At 34.5% G+C, this 17,734-nt stretch overlaps 1 pseudogene; it reads right to left on the bottom strand.

The window, feature by feature from the left end:
- Nucleotides 1-1,976, bottom strand: part of LOC107879120 — a 35,386-nt pseudogene extending 33,410 nt beyond the window's left edge.
- Nucleotides 1,977-17,734: the final 15,758 nt, after the last annotated feature.

Genomic DNA, 17,734 nt, shown 5'->3' with positions numbered 1-17,734 from the left:
AATCTTCTGTACCCTCCAAAAGAGTCAGAACAGGAGCAGTAGTCAACTTGTCTTTCAACTTCTCAAAACAATTCTCACAAGAGCCAGACCATAAAAACTTCACCTTTTTTCTGATTAAACTTAGTAAGTGGTGTATCTATAGAAGAAAAACTCTCGAGGAATCTTCTATAATAACCCGCCAAACCCAAGAAGCTCTGAATGTCGGTTGGAGTCATCTGTCTGGGCCATTTTCTCACTACCTCAATCTTTTGGGGATCAACCTTAATCCCCTCACAAGACATAATATACCCCAAGAACACAATAACATTCAACCAGAATTCATACTTAGAAAAAGTTTGCATACAACTTATGATCTTGAAGGGTCTGAAGGATGATTCAGAGGTGATTGGCATGGTCCTCCTTGCTCTTAGAATATACCAAAATGTCATCAATGATACAATGACAAAAAGATCAAAAAACTGACAGAAAACCCTATTCATAAGATCCATGTAAGCTACAAGGGTGTTAGTCAACCTGAAGGACATGACTAGGAATTCATAATGGCCATATCAGTTCGAAAAGCTATTTGGGAATATCTGACTCTCTAACTTTTAACTGGTGATCTCTTGAATGACGGTCGATCTATTAAAAACATTTAGCACCCTGAAGTTGATCAAAAAGATCATCAATCCTAGGAAGGGGATATTTATTTTTAATTGTGACCTTATTCAACTAGCGGTAATCTATGCACATATGAAGGGAACCGTCTTTATTTCGCATAAAAAGTACAGGGGCACCCTAGGGAGACACACTGGGGAGGATAAAACCTTTATTTAGAAGATCTGCTAGTTGTTCTTTCAACTTTTTTATCTCTAAAAGAGCCATCCTATATGGTGGAATAGAAATAGAATGGGTATCTAGCAATAAATCAATACCAAAATCTATCTCCTTATTAGGTGGTACTCCTGGGAGATCATCTAGAAAGATTTTTGAGAATTTATTCACTACGGGGATAGACTGAAGAGGGAGACTTTCGGCACTAAAATTTTTAACCTAAATAAGATGATACAAGCAACCTTTGGAAATAAGTTTACGGGCCCTGATATAAGATATGAAGTGCCCTCTAGGTGCTAGAGAATGTCCCTCCCATTCTATCACAAACTCATTCAGAAAAGAAAATATGACTTTTTGGGTCCTACAATTCAAAGTGGCATAGCACGAATGGAGACAGTCGGTCCCTAAGATGGAATCAAAATCAACCATATCAAGTTCTATGAGATTTGCCTTAGTATCCCGGCTAAAAATAGACACAACAAAATTTCTATACACCCTCCTAGTTACAACAAAATCTCCCACCGGAGTGGAAATCAAAAAAGGTTCAACAATCACATTAGGCTCAAACCTAAAACCAATATCCACGTATGGGGTCACATAAGACAAGGTAGACCCAGGATAAAGTAATATATACACATCATGAGAAAAGATCTATAACGTACCGGTGACTACATCTGGTGAGGCCTCTATCTCTTGGTGCTTGGTCAAAGCATACAACCGATTTCGACCATTTCCGACGACTGAAGTGGCACCTTTCTGAGGTGGTGGTGCAGATAAATTCGCCTATGACTTGGCTCCTCTAATATTACTCTTTGCTGCCAGACAGTTTCTCTTGATATGGCTTGGCTGATCGCATGAATAACACACCAAGGCGCCAAACTGACATCTCCCTAGATAATTTTTCCCGCATCTCCCAAATATAGATAGGACCGAGAGGTATGGGCTACAATTCCCTGTGACTGTGTACACTATATCCTCGGCCCCTAACTAGACTAAAAATTCTGGGTGCACTGCTCAGCTGTGGGTCTGGACACTGGAGCACTAGCTGTCAACTGTGCATTACCCTAATTCTTTTTATTTTTCCATTTTCCACTCCAATTACCACTCTGCTGCCGACTATGACTCTGGTCTGTTACTCTAGCTCTCTTTGCCTTCCTGTCCATTTTGTTAGATTAGGCTATCTTCTTCTTTCTCTCCTTAACTTGCTGCATGTGGACTCACAGTCTAGAAAAGTACATATCCCTGTTCAGCATAGCTCCATGAAACTCAAGCACCAGATCATCTAAAAGGCTGGAAGAAAACTTCCTCATTCGGGCCCTCATACTACTCATCAACTCAGGAGCATAATGGGCTATCTAGTTAAACTTTAAAGTATACTCCTAAACACTTATCTTACCCTGCTCAAGGTGCATGAACTCATTTGCTTTAGCTTCCCTCAGCTCCAGAGGAATGAATCGGTCAAGAAATATTTTCACAAACTCGTCTCAAACTGTGGGCTCAAAATTTTCACCCTTCGCATCTTCCCACTCATTGTACCATTGGTTCGCTACATCCTTTAGCTAGTATGATGCTATCTCAACACCCTCTACCTGATTAATATACATTGCTTAGAAAATCTTCTTTATTTTGTCTATGAACTCCTGCAGGTCCTCTTCTACCTTAGCACCAGAGAACATGAGCAGGTTCATTTGCATGAATTGGCTCACTCTAGTAATATCAGAAGTAGCAGATGCAGACCCAGTAACATCCTACCTTTGAGTCTATGCAGCTACCAGCTGTGACAACATATGAATAGACTGTCTGAATTCAGCATGAGAAACCTCTTCTTCACGAGGCTAAGTGCGATTGGCCCTCTTCCGGGGAGCTCTGGGAGGACTGGTCTGTAAGGGATGTACTTCCGGAGTAGGAACAGGTTCTGGGGTATGACCTCTATTACGGGTCTACATCCCATGGGTAGGATGGACTTCATCATCCTAAGCATTAATATTGGTACGACGGGTAGGCATCACTGGTTTTCTGAAAAGCAAGAGGTGATTGATTAGGGGTCAAATTAGACTCTAAAGCAGGAACTAAATCACAAAGAATAGAAACATTCTTAAATGCCTAGTAGCCTCTTGCTTATAACTGTGGCGCGCTACACACCCATAAATAAGACTCTACCTGACGTGATTTTGCAGACACCTTGGGACCATAAACCGTGTTTTGATACAAAGTTTGTCATAACTTGAATGAGGGCCTAGCCGTGATGAATATCCTGAACAATGAAGGCCCGAACTGCCCTTCTCTATCTAGTAATCATGCACAATATTCATACAATAAAAGAAGATGCGAAAACATAATATGCTACAGAAACATGGTAAATTCTGGTTTTAACATAAGTATGGAAACTGTAAATCAACTACATCTAAATAACATCTGATTCAGTCTGTGAAATCTCTACTACATGAAAATCTGACAACTATCTAAAACTAGGACAAGGCCCCTAGTAGACCAAAACTGAAATAAGTGACATAATCTAAAAAGACAGGCCTTCTAGAATAGAGAAGAATTACCGCTGCACAATCTGATCAGCTGTCTGAATTATCTACTACTTATAAGACCGCTAGACTGAGCCTCAGAACCTGAGAGGTATGGGGAGGGGGGTCAATGCAGATGTACTGGTACGCAGAGCATATCCAAAATAATCATTTATTATTCAACATATATAAGAGCATTTTAAAATAGTTCATAAGTATATCATATAGTAAGAATTCACATGGGCTTTTTAAAGACTCTATAAAAATCATCTCAACTCTGAGAAATCTCAGTTACTTCTGTACTAGGTGGTATACCCTACAACTTTGAAAAATTCCATGGGCTATATGGAAACTTCCATTAACACTGCAGTGAAACCCCCAACCCAAGTATGCCGCAAGGGTTGGAGTCTCTGAGTCTACTATGCCATACGGCCGTTGCCAGCGTATCATAATAATTTACCTATATTGGCAAATACAATTTCAGGCTAAGAGTTGCTTGAACTCGCGCCTTCTCCGGATAACCATCTAACCCTCTTTAATCCCCTTTTTAAAACTCTATCAAAACATACAATTTCTGAAAACATACTCTGAAAACATACTCTGAAACATAATTTGTTATGGCATAAATACATATGGTATCACCATACGATTGACTTGCAAGTCACATCTCTAAGCCATTATTAGTCTATTGTAAATCTCTGTTTTCAAAACACAAGTTTTGGGACCACCATTTTAATAATTCAATTCAAAGAAACTCTTTCTCAAACCTCATGTAAACATATGCAAGGAACTCATCTTTGTAAAGCATTTTAGTAGTACAGTAGAAGGTGGTCTTGTCAAAGTTCTCAATTAACATATAATTCTTTCTCTTAAACACAAGAATACATTTATATCCATAAACACCCTCTCAACAATTTCAAATCATGCTCAAATTCTATAATATTATGTAAACATCTTTGAAAACACAAAACCATAATTTTTAATTCAATACACGAGAGGGAGTTCATAATTTATGTTCTCAACAATCTTAAATCTCAAATTCCATACATATACGTATACATGTAAAACAATTTAGGGGATAGGACCACAAGGTTAACACAATAGTAATATTAAAATATTTGGAGTACGTAATTTAGAACAATGATTCCAAAACCCCTTTGAAATTCATTCATAAAAATCTAAAAATCATGCTCTAATTATTTTAAGCCCATGTAGTTTTTTAGTATAAATCCCACGTACCTCTATCTAGATATTGAAAGGATGCTTCTTGATGACCATGACTTGGGGATTCCAAATCTTCAATTTATTTTAAAAATCTACTGTTGAATCTTGATTTATTTGGATTATCAATATGGAACCCTAGAGAGTGCTCTTGAATCTTTTTGGTGAATATATTAGTAATATGTTCAATTGGGGTTGAAATCTCGTGTTTCGACCGATAAGGGTGTAGAAAAATACCCAATATACCCTTAATGAGACCGGTATTAAAATTTAAATGGGTGCCCAATTTCATGGGCCACCGCGATGCGCCAGTATCGTAGTGGCTCACTGGAAATCAACGAATGGGAATTTGGCCCACTCTGTGATGCACCACCATCGTGGAGTCCCACTAGAAATTGACCATCGTTATTTACACCCTCTCCACGACGCGCTATGGATAGGAATGATGGTGTTTTATGACTAGGACTTAAATTAACCATAACTCCTTCACCGAGTGTCCATTTTGGACACATCTTATGTCAACGAAAAACTTATTCAATCATCTACGAAATGAAAAGTTTAAATCTAAGGGATTCCACCGGGAAAAAAATATAAATCATTCTAGAAGCCAATGATTGATATTTTAGGGACAAAATTTAGTTAAGAAAAACTTTGTGGCATTACAGTTTAGAGAGAGATTATCTCTCTCATTACTTTTTATATTTTTAATATTAGATTTTATATGCAGGCTAACTTTCTAAATCATATAATAATATTATGTTTTTAGTATTGTTTTTGTTGTTATCTGATATTTTCTCTCATAGTTTGCAACAATTATCTTTCGCATGACGTCTTCTCGATTTAACAAGTGGTATCAGAGCTTATGGTTCAATGATCCGATGATTTAGATTGAGGACATGTTGAGATTAAAGTTGAAACCAAGTTGACAATTGTGAAGATATTTTGTCAAAATAAAACTACATGTGGAGATAATTGAAAATCATATTTTCAATAATCCCGCTATTACATATTTGAAAATAAAGCTTACTTTTAACCCTACAAAGTACTCATATATTTTTAACCCGAAAGAGCTTATATATTTTTAACCCAAAAGCTTCATTTTTAACCATACCAAGCAGCAACTATGAAGATTATGTGAAGAACAAAGATAAAAAATGTGAAGAAGGCAGATCAAGTGAAGAAAATCAATTCAAAAAGGAGAGATTTGATAGGATTTTTGTCCTAATTTTCTTACCAAAATTAAGTTTTACTTTACTTGAAAGAAAAGTAAAAAAGTATTACCATATTTAATTTTACTTTTCCTAAAAGGAAAATATAAAACTTTTTCATATTTGGCAAACCTCTTTCTTGGAGGAAAAATTTTAAATATCTATAAATAGAAGATCCCCTTCTCATACAATAACAAGAGCATCCACAATGTAGTCTTTAAAGAGTTTTGTTTAGGGTGAGATTTTCTCTCTCAATAGTTTTTATGTTTTGAATATTATGTTTTATATGTAGGCCAATTGGACAAATCATATAATAATATTATGTTCTTAGTATTGTTTTTGTTTTTTCTGATTTATCCTCTCATAGTTTGCAACAATTAGATTTCGCATAACACCCTCTAAATTTAGAACCCAACATCTAAAGCATGCCTAAAACATGGTAGACTGTTGGATTCTAAGGAATAAAGTCCTAGAAAAAAAAAGTAATGGCCAAGATGATACTAAAAAAAATTCTCATAAAGAAGTTCAAGATTTCAACACTTTTGATATTTCTGAAGAAATCAATGAGCCCAAGACTCATAAAAATGTGGAACTACCCATAAATACAAATGGTGCAGGAATTAATTAAAATTAATTTGAAATATTAGTATATTATGTCTTTGTATATAATATTACAATAAGAATTATTCAAGATAGTGAGTATCTTGAATCTCAATCTTCCATAAAATGTCGACAAAGAAATGATTGGCAAAAATTGCAAAAGGAAATTCAATCAGAGTTTGAATAAACTTTCAAACATGATTTTTTTTTACCTATAGCACAAACACCTAATGGTATTAAATCCACTGGCAATAAATTGGTCTTAGTGCTAAAAAGTGATGAGAAAAATTAAATACAAAGATATAAGACACACCTTGTTGTATATGGATTTTTACAATGGTCTGGTATCAATTATGAAGAGACATATTCACCAGTGATGGATTCAACAATGTTGTATTATCTTATTAGTTTCACTATCTATGAGAGGGTAGAAATTAATTTGTTGTATGTGGTTACAACCTATCTATGTTAATCACTTGATAATGAGATATATATAAAAATTTCTGAAGGATTTAAGATGCCTAAAGCATATAGTCAAAGTCTTGAGGACATGTATTTAATTAGATTGCAAAGATTATTGTATCGTATGAAGCAATATAAAACATTTGGTATAAACATTTTTTGTGAGTATTTATCTAAAGAAGGTTATATAAATGATGAATTTTCTCCATATATGTTTATAAAAAAACCACATTTGAGTTTTTTATATTTCATATTTATATTGATGACATAAACCTTATTGGAACTCCAATAGAGTTTCAAAAGGCAATTGATTATTAAAGAAGGAGCTTGAGATAAAAGATCTTGGAAGGACAAAATATTTTCTTGGTACGCAAATTGAGAATTTGAGTAACGAAATCTTTCTCTATCAATCCGCCTACTTAAAAAAGGTGATAAAAAGATTTTATATGGATGGAACACATCAATTTAGTACTTCGTTGGTTGTTCGATCTCTTGATGTCATTAAGGATCCATTCTAAATTAAAAAAACAATGAAAAAAAATCCTTTTAAACACATAAATTTTGACCAAATGAATGTTTTACACCATTTTAGTTTTTAAATATCTCTATTAGGTCTATATTAGGTGTTTTAATTTTATCATATTTTTGATAAGTTTGTTTTAAAAGTTTTGGAAAAAAGTACAAAAAATCGAGTCAAATTTTTGGATAAGTTATGTTTTTGATTTTCAAATAAAAGAAAATTTTCTAAAAACATGTTTTCTTTTAATTTAGGTCTTAATAAAGAGATACACATCCAGTATCTCCCTGAACTATGGTCAAAATTGCTAGGACACTCACTAACTTTACAAGGGTCCTATTACCTCCTTGAACTCAATTATAGTATATTTTTGTCACGCTTTTATGCTGATGTTGCACCTTTATTAAAACAGGCCCAGGTCAAAAGGTGTCACGCCAACTAGAAATATTGACAAAATATGCCATGTCAGCTAAAAAAATGACAAAAATATACTAAAATTTGATCCGAGAAGGGGGAGTAATAGGATCCGCGTGAAGTTAGAGTGCAAATTTGGTCATAATTCAAGGGATACTAGATGTCTTACTCATTTAATAAATAATCAAATGATTTTAATATTTTTTAACCATATTTTTAGGTCTAGCTTTTTAATATTTCAATACTTTTATTAGTTAAAAATAGTTGGCAGATAATTTTATCATTATTATTTATTTGTGTCTTGAGTTGACAAAATTTATAAATTAACATCCTAAACTACCCACAAATTAAAATGCGCAACTCCTTCCTCTTAAATACCTCACCACTAATCTTACCTTAACTATACCTTGATCCCATAATACGACAACAACAAAAAACTTTCTGTCACGACCCAAAAAGGGGTTATGATGACACTTATCGCACATCAACTTTGATAAGTAAGAAAATTACTCGAACTGATAAAGATAAATATAAAATTAACTACAATACACTAATTTAAGACTCCTAGAATGAAGTCATACCCTAATGTATAAGTAAAAGCGTAAAACTGAAAGAAATACATAAATCAAGTTCCAAAATCTGGTGTCATAGTGTAAGAACATCTAATACAATATCCGGATAATAACTAAAATAAACACAAATAAGAATAGATAAGGTCAGATTCAGTCCTAATTATTGGATCAGATCAATACATCGAACTTTGAAAGTCTTAACATAAAACTAGCTACCATGAGAAGAGCTTGTACTAGGATCTGAATTGAAAGGGAAACATTAGGACTAAGTATGGTTCACTTGTACCCAGTAGATGTCATATGCTAATTGAGCAAAGAAAAAAGTATGATGAATAAAAATACTATAAGCACATCGCCTGCAAGCAGAAAAATCTCAAAAGTTAGCTCACATTGTCTCCACAAATAGTTTTAATATATAAATACAGAGAAAATTTAAACAATACAAACATATGAAAACACACTAAACTAAGCACAAAATAAGAAAACTAATAAAGCAACAAAGATGCGTATGCAAATTCAACACAATGCAATGTGGATGGGATGAAAGATTAAAGCCATCATATATCAATCTTAATCTCATCAAAATTCACCTCTCTGGCTCTTGTTCATGGAGAGGGTTTTCATTGAAGTGAATCATTTTCTTTTAAAAATAGTGTTTATCAGTAGTACTGATATCTCATGAATGTATATGTATGGAATAAGGGTGTAATGCTCGTAATCAACTCCTCCAATCTACCCAATGATGATATCTAACTCAAATAATGATATCAACTCAAATGTATATGTACTGAGAAATGTTATTCTATGAATCACAGTATATATATGTATGTATGTAAGCATGTTGTTTGCCTAGAATCTAACTCAATATGTCTATAATTCATGTTTATCAACTTGAATTAGGTACTATCAAAGTAAATATGCATGTAAGACATCATCCATATCATACCTATCCTATCTCAGGTATTTTATCATGATAAAAGCAATCAATACTCAAATAAGGCTATAATGGGAAAACAAGCCCGATATGGGCAGTATATCTAGAATAGAGGCATATAAGTGCACAAATAAGGCCAATGATGTAAGATAAAGTCTATACACAGGCAACACATAATATTAGATATCATAAACCAACCACAAAAAATATAAGCCCCCACATAGGCACATAATAGTAAAAATAATCTTGAAATATAAACCCAATAACAATTTTCCCAAACAGATATCATACTTTCCTTATATATTAACTACCTAACTCAATCTGAAAGAAGTTAAGCATAACTTACCTTGAAATAATAAAATTTGGGTTTGAAGTGCTTCAACATAGAGCCTTCCCTTCAAAAACGACCTCAAAATCAACTACACTATTCAAATATAGCATCAATGTGTTGAAATCAAGATATGATACCAATATTACCCATTTTTATCTAGGTATAATATGGTTTTGAAAAATGAGTTTGAAAACAAAATGGGTAAAGTCAGAATTTTATTTTGAAAACACTTCCCTGTAGTTATAGGAGTCTATAGGTTAAAATCCCCGTGAAAATAGTTTAAAAAAGAGCTCCAAATCAAAAAATCCTCCTTTTAAATTTACTAATAAAAACCCAATTTTGTATTTTTAAATCATGATTTAGAGGTATTCTTGATAATATCATCAATGGAGTAAGGTTTTGGAGCTTACCCAAGTTCAATGAGCTTAGAACCCTAGAATATTACCCAAACTCGAAGCTCAAAAGTCCGAAAATGGAGGAAAACCCTAAAATAGAGACTATTATACTGTAGTAAACTATGACTTCCAATCACGGTCAACCCTTCACATTTATGAGGGTCAATGATAACCATGACATTAGATTGGACTTCGCGTTCGGCATTAAGGCTTTGCAGACATAAATGTTGATGAATCAAGATTTTTCTTTCATGGTATTCACATCATATTTGCAAATAAAGAGTAATGTGACCAAAGTTATACCTCCAAATAAAGTACAACATGATCGCTTCCAACTATAGTAACCCAACAGAGGTTGGAGTCAACCTCATAGGAAATAGGCCGAATGTCTCTCACAAACTTGTCAAAGTAGTGGTAAAAATGCAAGAAAGTAAATGGGGTATTTTGTGAGAACAATATCAAAAGTAAACAATCTCTTTGGTTGAAATCAATAAGAAATGAATATTAGGACTGTGTTCCCCCTGACTTCCTAACTCCATAGATTTATCATGCTTTGTTGAATTATCCTAATATCTTACACGTAGAATCTTATATAATATGTATCACCTACTGTATCCTGAACACCTTTGGTGTAACCTTACTAACACGTATACTAGATCCCAGATTAACTATTTCCTTTTGAGTTTTAAGTTAATTAGATGAGGGTTGGTAGCCTCAAATTACTGTCATGATCTTGTTTTCCTAATATCTTCCTCTCTTTTGAATTAAGTATTGAATAAAGGTAGTTTCTCAACATTGCCGACGTTAAGAAAACAATAAAAAAAAATGATCACAAAATATGCAAGAATATAGATCAATAACTATTTTGCACTTTCCCTAAATTGTTATTCCGTCAAGGTTCCCACAACCCTACTTAGGTGGTTTAGTCGCTCATATTTTCAAGAAGATCCATTCAATTGAATTAATAAACCATATGGATAATCTTATAATGATTTAAGAACAAAACTAAGAATCTCAAATTAATAATCAACCATAAAAACTAACAACAATGGATTCCAAGATCAAAAGTCAAATCTTAGAATCAGTAGAGTGTTATGAATGTAAAGAGTGCATAAACTAATACATAAACATCAAAATGGTATTTATAAAATAAATAAAAATCCTAAAAATTCTAACCAAAATAAATAAGGAAAACTAGGGCTGTGACCATTTATGGACCCACTTATGGATCCGTATGTGGTACTTATGGACCCCTAGGTAGGCCATAAGTGTCAGAAAATCTTCATGCTGCAAGAGTGCCACTTATGAAGGAACTTACAATAGGTGTAAGTGAAGCTTACACAATGTAAGTTTCCCTTGCTTAGAACCTCAAAACCTTATTACTATGACACTTGCGTGGCCACTTACGGATCATAAGTGGCAGCTTTGTAAATCTTAGGCCAATTTTCGGACTTTAGATTCTCAGAACTTTGTTTCTGACACCTATGTAGGGACCTAAGACCATTGTAAGTACCACTTACAGGACATAAGTGGCCCTTTAAGTTATGCTTCTTCTCTTTATCATTATGTTTTCATTTCTTTAATTCCAATACCTAGTTTTTGGCAAAACAAGAACAAACACATCATATCTACCAACATGGACCTAAGTGCTTGTATATTTTATAATTTAAAGCATCAAAGTTCCATGAAAAATTGGCACATCAACACTCTCAACTTAGAACATTTGCATTCCTCATACAACAAACATATAACAAAACAATATGACGATGCTTCACAAAGAGAAACCTAGGGCACCTGCGACAGTCAACTTAATTTTAGCTCAAAACATTACCCCCTCATTTTTCCATCTTTTTAAAACTATTGTATGGATCTATGTAGCATGCCAGTGCAACATAATTGAATCAAGGTATGGAATTATATTCACAATAAATAATCAAGCAAATACACAGTATACACTACCCAAACAGATAAAAGACCAATAACACAAACCATATACCCTTACAACAAATAAGTCCCAATATCACAGAATGATTATACATGTCATTATGAGGGTGATATCAAGACACTCAGACTCACAACTGAAGTTCCAATAAATATGCATAAAATACCATGGGCTTTCCCTTATTTTCTTTAGTTTAGCCCTTCAGAATGTTGGACTGGGACCACTATTGGACATTATTTGGCTTGTCACATAGGCTTAGGAGTTGTATGGTATATTTAGGGATATAGTGAATAACCCTCTATGACAATACGATTATAATTTGGGGTCACTTCTCTACCAACTTCCTTATATTTTGCCTGTATTTTTCCCCTTTCTTACTTTTATTGCTTATTTAGGTTGGGTGCAGTTTCTTTTATGTTTTTTTTTTCTTTTTTTTAAGTCTTTTTCTTTTAACCACATTCAACCTTACTTTATTTTCTCTTATTCAAACCCTTATTCATATCAAATTCTAACTACATTCCCTATGATAATCATTCTTAACTTAGATAATTTATGTAAGTTAAGGTGCACAATGTCTAAGAAGGGACCAGGGTAAAATAGGTTCATTGTAGGTAAAAGGTATAAACAAGAAAATGGGTCAATATAGGATCAAATTTAGGGATCAAGAGATACTTTTCATATTTGGATAGTTATTTAGGCTAAGAGTATGAAGATAGGTACCCTTTAGGCTAAGTTTATAGATGCTGAAAATTCTTAGAAAGAGGAGGATCAAAATTGCATGTTCCTAGAGAAAAAATTGGTAGGGTCTAAGACTAGGGATGTGCATGGGTATAAGTTGTGGTACTTAGAAAGTGAGAGATGTAGGAATATAGTAGGCATCTTAGTAGACAAAGATATAAGAGGGTAGGTAGTGGATGTTAAGAGGGTCAGCAATAGGTTGATGACAATTGAGTTGGTCATTAGAGGGTTTACTCTAAATATTTGTAGTATTCATGCACCACAGGTAGGGTTGGATGAAGAGGAGAAAAAAGGATTTTGGGAGATTTTAGATATAGTGGTGAGAGGCCTGTCTAGCTCTGAGAAGATTGTGATAGGAGGGGATTTCAAAGGGCAAATTAGGATATTACTAAGAGGATAGAGCCATGCACATGGAGGCTTTGTTTTTGGGTAAAGGAATGAAGAGAAAGCTGCTTTTTTGGATTTTGTAAGGGCCTTTGGGCTAGTGGTAGTGAATTCTAGCTTTCCAAAGAAAGAGGTTCACCAGATTACCTTTTGAAGGGTGATAACTAAGACTGAGATTGACTTTTTTCTTTGCAGGAAGAGGGATAGATCATTGTGACTTTTATCTATGTAGGAAAAGGGATAAAGCATTGTGTAAGAATTGTAAGTCATTACAAGAGAGAATCTTTTGACACAACATAGGCTTCTGGAGATAGACTTTGTTATTAAGAAAAGAAAAAAGATGAGGGCTGGGTAGGGTTAACCAAAAATTAAGTGGGGTGGCTAGACGTGGATTATTGTATTGGAGATATGGGAGAAGGTGTCGAGAATGAGGGTGTGTCAAGTGTAGGGATATATGGATAGTATGTGGGATAGGGATGCTAGTTGCATCAAGGAGACAACTAAAGAGGTATTGGGTTTCTCAAGGGGCTGGGTTGGACAACATCGGTAGGAGTGGTAGTAGAATAAAGATGTTAAGAAAAAAGTATAGATTATAAAGGTGGATTATGCTAAGGGGGTTTAGAGATAGAATGAAGAGGAGATGTATGTAAATAGGGAAAAGTACAAGTAATCTAGGAATGAGGCTAAGTTAGCAATTATGGCTGCTAAGATAATAACATTTGAAAGATTTTATGAGGGATTAAAGGAGAGAGGTAGGGAAAAAAGATTATATATTCTTGCTAAGGCTATAAAAAGGAAGGGTCGTGACCTTGACCAATTAAAGTGCATTAAGAAAGAGGATGGAAAAGTACTTGTGGAGGACGTTTTCATTAAGAGAAGACGATAGTCGTATTTTTATAGACTCTTGAATGACAAAGGGGTCAAAGACATTGTGTTAGAGGAACTGTAGCACTCAAAGGAGTTTCATGATTTTTTTATTATAGAAATTGTAAGGTTGATTAATTCAGATAGGCTATTATCAGGATGAGAAGGGGTAGGTTGATAGGACCTGGTGAGATTTTAGTGGATTTTTGGAAGTATACTGGCGGGGAAGGTTTAAGGTGGTTCACCAAATTATTTAACGACATTTTCAAGACTGCGAAAATGCCTGAGGATTTAAGATGGAATACTTAAATCCTTTATATAAGAATAAGGGTGGCATCTAGAGTTGCAATAACTATAAGAGTATTAAGTTGTTGCATCACACTATGAGGATTTATAAGAGGGTGGTTGAGCGGAGATTTAGGAGGATCGTGTTTATTTTCGAGAATAAGTTTTGATTTCTCCCAGTCGCTTGATAACAAAGGTAATTCACCTAGTGCAAAGTCTGGTAGAGCACTATAGGGAGAGAAAAGGGGACTTACACATGGTGTTCATCAACCTTGAGAAGGCGTATGACAAAGTCCTTAGGAAGATTCTTTGGAGATGCTTGGAGGTAAGAGTGGTCTTAGTGGCATACATCAGATTGATCAAGGGCATGTATAATTGATAAAATTCTCAGTTGATAATGGCTGGAGGAGATTCAGAGAATTTCCCTATCTTAACAGGGTTGCATAGGGGATCGATACTTAGCCTATTTTTATTTTCCTTGGCGATGGATGTATTGACGTGACATATTCAAAAAGAGGTGCCTTAGTGTATGCTATTTATGGATGATGTAGGTTTGTTTGATAATACATATGGATGTCAATGATAGATTAAAGGTATGGATACAAGCACTGGAGTCTAAAGGGTGCAGGTTGAGTAGGATCAAGATGGAGTACATGTAATATAAGTGTACTGACTTGAGGAAGTAGTATGAGGTAGTAGTAAGGATAGATTCCTAGGATATTTGTAATAAGAATAGTTTTTAGTATCTTGGATTTAAGATTCAAGGGAATATAGAGGTTGACGAGGATTCCTCTCATCGTATTGAGTCAAGATAGATCAAATGAAGGCTTGCCTTAGAAGTTTTGTATGATAATAAAATCCCTCCAAAGCTTAAAGAAAAATTCTACAAAGTGACATTCCATCCTACCATACTGTATAGAGAGAAGTCTTGGACAGTCAAGAACTACCACATTCAAAAGTTGAGGCTGGAAGAAATAAGAAAGTTGCATTAGATATGTGGACTTAATAGGAGACATAGGGTTAGGAATGAAACTATCTGGGATAACGTGGCAGTGACTTTGGTAGAAGATAAGATATAGGAAGTTAGGCTGAGATAGTTTGGGCATATGCTAAGAAGGGGCACAGATATCCCAGTTCTTAGGTGTGAGAGGTTACTTTTTGATGGTTTCAGGTGGGGTAGAGGTAGGCTAAAGAAATACTGGGGGAAGGTAAATAAACGTTACATGAAGCAGTTGTAACTTACTGAGGATATGACCCTAGGTATGAAGGTATGGCCAACGCAAATTAGGTTAGAGGACTAGTACATATGGGTGAGTTGTAGCTAGTTGTTAGGAGTGCTTCGGTGTAGCCAACTAGTAGTCTTAGGGCTATGTACATAGGTTGGTGCTTCTAGTTAGGAGGGTTTTGGTCATTGAGTTTTGTTTGTTAATGTATAGTATTACTTTGTAGGTGTCTTATTTTTTTAATTCCAACTTGTTCCATGTTTTATTATGAGTTTGCTTACTTCCTTTGTATTGAGTTGGTGTTCTATTGGAAATAACCTTTCTACTTCTTCGAAGGTAGTGGTATGGATTGCATAGATTTTACCTTCACTAGACCCCATTAAGTGGGAATACACTGGGTTGTTGTTGTTGTTATTTAGGCTAAGAGTGGACTAAATTCAAAAATGACCTATGATTATATCCTTACTAACTATCCTATAACCTAGGCAAGACTAACTAGGTATGTTTTGGATTAAATGCACAAAGGGAACTACGTAACTTTTCGGAGGGGTATAATTTTTTTACAAAACATTTAAAAACAAAAAAAATATGTCAACTGACCTTAGGTTCCTTATTTTTCACTTAATTAAGAACAAATAAAACATAACATATATAATACACAAACATAAAAAACCCTAAACATACTGGCTCTACTAAGAATAGAGTTCAAGGAAAAGACACACGATAACAAAAACCACAAGAGGCTATCTAGACCCATAAGTAGCCCCAATCTAATAGAATAGACGTACATTGTCCCCAATGCATTAGGTAGCTACAAAGAAACAGAGTTAGTAACATACTTATGGTACCTTAGATGTGCAAATCAAATGTCAATCATACTAACACAAATTATCACAAATGTAAAAATACAGATACCTTGGGTTGCTTCCCAAGAAGTGCCTAATTTAACGTCGTGGCACAACGTGGGTACCTTGATTACTCACACTCATCAAGGTATCCTAAGGGTTTGCCTCCAGGGTCATGAACACAATTTATTACTGAAACAACCCTTATGTCAGTTGGATGCTTCGTGGTTCTGCAAACATTAAATGTGACTTTCTTATCATTAAACATTAACTTAACCACACCTTTTTCCATATCCATAAACGCTCTACTCGTGGAAAAAAATGGTATCCCCAAAATTATGGGCATCTAAAAATCAACTTCACAATCCAAGAAAACAAAGTTGTCCGAAAAGATAAAGTTGTCCACCTTTACCCAAACATCAAACCATATGGCCACAGGTTTTTTCACTATATGATCTGCCATTAATAACCACATCGTCATTGGTTCGGGAGGTCTCAAGCCCAATTTTCTTAACTCTACCACCTGCATCAAGTTAGTGCTTTCACCCAAGTCACATAAAGCTCTGGCAAATATAGATAACCCAATCATACAAGGAATTATAAGGGCACCATGGTCAACATTCTTTTGTACAAGTGATTGTGATGTAATGGCACTATAATGATGAAAACCATCAATATCCTCATAACTAATAGTTATCTTTGTTTCCACCAATTTATTCATACATTTTGCATAGCTAGGCATCTGCTTAAGATCTTTAAGAAGAGGGATGTTCACACTCAACTCCTAAACCTCTTATACTTTTCTTCTTCCCTTTTCTATTTCAACCTTTGAGGAAAAGTTTGGGGAGGTCGTGGAATAGGCTTTAAGATTGGTAGGTACTCATTACTCTTACCTTTATCCTTCTTATCTCATTTCCCAGAACCTTTCAATTTTTGTGATGACTAACAACTAGTTACAAAGTTTTTACATTTTGCAAAAGTTTTTACATTTTTCTTCGGGTGCATAATCTACATCAACAACATCATCCCTTGTCTTATCAACCACAGACATAGAAGGATTAATAGTAGCCTTACCTCTCTAAGTGGTGATGGCTAAGAAGTTATTGCTATTTCTTGGATTCTACATAGCGTTACTCGAAAGGGTGACAAATTGACACTGATTTAGAGTAGCCGACATCTAACCAAACTAATCCTCAAGATACTTAATTATAATAGCATGGGATTCAACTTTCTAGATCAGTCTCAAAATAAAGGATCAAAATGAGATATAAAAGCCCCAAAATGAACCAACCCTGCTACTAATTCAAATTTAACATTTTGAATTACTAGCACAATCCATTTTCCTATCCGACAATCCAAACAACAAATATTGACAAAAGTTAACTATAAGGTTTCTTTAGCCTTAAAAAACACAAAATCGCACAAATCACTCCTGATTGCATCGACAATTAGGACAACCATCCTTGAACC

This window comes from Capsicum annuum, unplaced genomic scaffold, assembly GCF_002878395.1.
Source record: "Capsicum annuum cultivar UCD-10X-F1 unplaced genomic scaffold, UCD10Xv1.1 ctg2888, whole genome shotgun sequence".
Classification (NCBI taxonomy): Eukaryota; Viridiplantae; Streptophyta; class Magnoliopsida; order Solanales; family Solanaceae; genus Capsicum; species Capsicum annuum.
Note: the sequence above shows the minus strand (reverse complement) of the source record. Positions and strands in the feature narration are given on the sequence as shown.